Raw genomic sequence first — 2,518 nt, 5'->3', positions numbered from 1 at the left:
ATCGCCGTTCCGGACGGCTCCGATACGCCAATACGGCTGATACGCCTTCGATACGCGTATCAGAAGAGTATCCCCTTTTTTTATTTAAATAAAAAGAAAAAAATGCTGATACGGCAGCAACACGCTCGTGATACGGCAGGGACACAGCGAGCGACAGAGCGCAGCCCCGAGCGGCCGAGCCAGCCCAATAGCCCACCACCACCTATACCTAATCTCTCTCTCTCGCACTCTGTTCGACCGCATGAGGAAGGGATCGAGGGCGACTCACCGCCGCCGCTGCCGCCTGCAGTGGCTCTCCGCCGTCGCCTCCGCCGCCTGGAGTGGCTCGCCGCCGCCGTCCCCACAGCCTGGAATCGCCTCGATTCTGCTGCGCCGCCGTCGCAATGTAAACAATTTCCGCGAGCACCGAGTGATGTCTGATGTGTGCTTGTTGAGTGCTTGATGCAGGGTGCTGGATTATTGCTTGGCTGTGCTTGCTGGCTTCCGTAGTAGTACTGGTACACCGAGAGAAATAGCTGCACAAAGGAGGCTATCACTTCTATCTATTGCTGCTTGTTGATGTTTGTTGGATAAAAGTGCGTGCTGATGTTGCTACTTGTTGATGTATTTTCTATTGTGCATACACCATAAGGAGTTGAGGACCTGGATGATCATTCAAGACTAGAAAAGAAAAGAGCCTTGGAGGCAATCAGCAACTAATGGTGTTGAGGACATTTTGTTATGTTTGTTTTTATTACATGTTATTTTATTAATTATTTATATATACTAGCCGTATCGCATATTGCTGTTTTTAGAAATTGCCGTATCCCGTATCGCCGTACTCGTATCGCTGTATCGGTGTTGCCGTATCAGTGCAACGTAGCTGCTCGCCCCCCCTTGGCTCCGCCACTGATTGTTGGCTAAAAGAATCTAAATTGTGAAACTAAATCTTTAGGCCTTGTACAATGCAAGGTGCTTAAGAGAGGTGCTTAGAGAAATAAACCAGATTTTTTTTAAGCACCTGTGTTTATTTGTAGAGGGTAGATGCCTAATTAGGCAACCCCTACTATAGAGATAAGCACTGGTGCTTAAGAAGAACTCGATTTATTTTACTCAGCACCTTGCATTGTACAAGACCTTACGGTGCTTCTTTTGCTATTGACATCAAACTACTCCATAATTTCAACAACCGCTATCTGATCAACAAGACAAATTCATCAGATCAAAACATATTAGCAGAAGATAATAATAAGCCCACAAAAGTGATTGGTATCCTTTTGCACTAGATTCCTACTTATCTCTTCACATGTACCTGTGTATATTGGTCTTGACCCTATGCAAAAGAGATAAAGTTGTTATTCCTCTAACAAGTTACACGTCTCCACTGTAATCACAACCCAAACATCGTTACAGGACACCCTATGGCAACCGATTCGATGAACTCCAGAATTCAAATACCAAAACTGGCATCACACACCATACCAACAATTGGTTGAAGAAAACCCCTACCTCTCGTCGAACTAAACAACTAATAATATGTCGAAATAGGCTTTCGCCCCGCTTTATAGATAAAGCAACCATCCATACAACGAGTAGCAAGCTGTGAAATAAACAAAGTGAGCAACAGCACAAGCACGCCCAAAGAAAATACAAAAGAAAAGCGAGAAAAAAGACCACCAAGTGGCCACATCATCACGGATGCGGATCGTCTTTCAAAGGCGGTGACGGTGCTAAACAAGAAAGAGGGGGGAGGGGGGATCCGGTATCTTACAGCGGAGCGTGCAGAACTTGGTGGTAAGGGCGGGGTCGCGGCAGGAGGATCCCAATCGAAGGTCGTACCACCGATTCGGTTGCGGCGCCGTGCTCGGCTCGCCGGTGTTGCTGCTCGCCATCCCCACGCCGCTACGGGGCTGTCAGATCGTAGTCGAAGCAGCGGGGAGGAGTCCCGAAGGCCGCGGGTCGCCAGTAGTGGATGGGCGCGGGTGTGTTGACACTTGGGGTAGGGGTAGGCGTGGCGGCGAGGCAGGCGGTGGCGGCGCGCGGCGGCGGACGGCGGTGAGGGGCGGGGCGGGGCGGGAGGTCCAGATGAGATCGAAAGGAAGGATCGTCCTGGTGGCTGCGTTTGTTTTTTCCTCTCTCGCTCGTACCGCTTCAGGTTCAGTTAATACGAGGACTGCGGGCCAAATTACCAAAACGTACGGGGACTATTTTGAAAAAACGCCACGGCGATGAACCCTACACACTCAATGCGTGCTTTATTAGTCTCCATCTCCATCTCCACTAGCAGAGTGTCCCTGCGTTGTCACGGGCCTTAAAAAATTGAGAACATTCTTTTATTAATATTATTATTAGTATTTAATATCAGGCTACTGATTACATCACTATGCCTTCCTTCTCATTACAGGTTGGTTGTTACTGATTGCATATCAAATTTCACATGTATAGAAAAGATAGCCAATCACATACGAAAATATTGAGATCCACTTCACTTGCAATGTAATTCGGTAACATATACCACTAGATATAATGAACAAAACAA

The 2,518-nt window shown here is 47.7% G+C and overlaps 1 pseudogene; it reads right to left on the bottom strand.

Annotated features, from left to right (window-relative positions):
• The window catches only part of LOC119316723, a 24,234-nt pseudogene extending 22,149 nt beyond the window's left edge, over positions 1-2,085 (bottom strand).
• Positions 2,086-2,518: the final 433 nt, after the last annotated feature.

The sequence above is a fragment of the Triticum dicoccoides genome, chromosome 6A (assembly GCF_002162155.2).
Source record: "Triticum dicoccoides isolate Atlit2015 ecotype Zavitan chromosome 6A, WEW_v2.0, whole genome shotgun sequence".
Classification (NCBI taxonomy): domain Eukaryota; kingdom Viridiplantae; phylum Streptophyta; class Magnoliopsida; order Poales; family Poaceae; genus Triticum; species Triticum dicoccoides.
The sequence above is the reverse complement of the archived record's forward strand: the minus strand, read 5'-3'. Positions and strand labels throughout refer to the sequence as shown.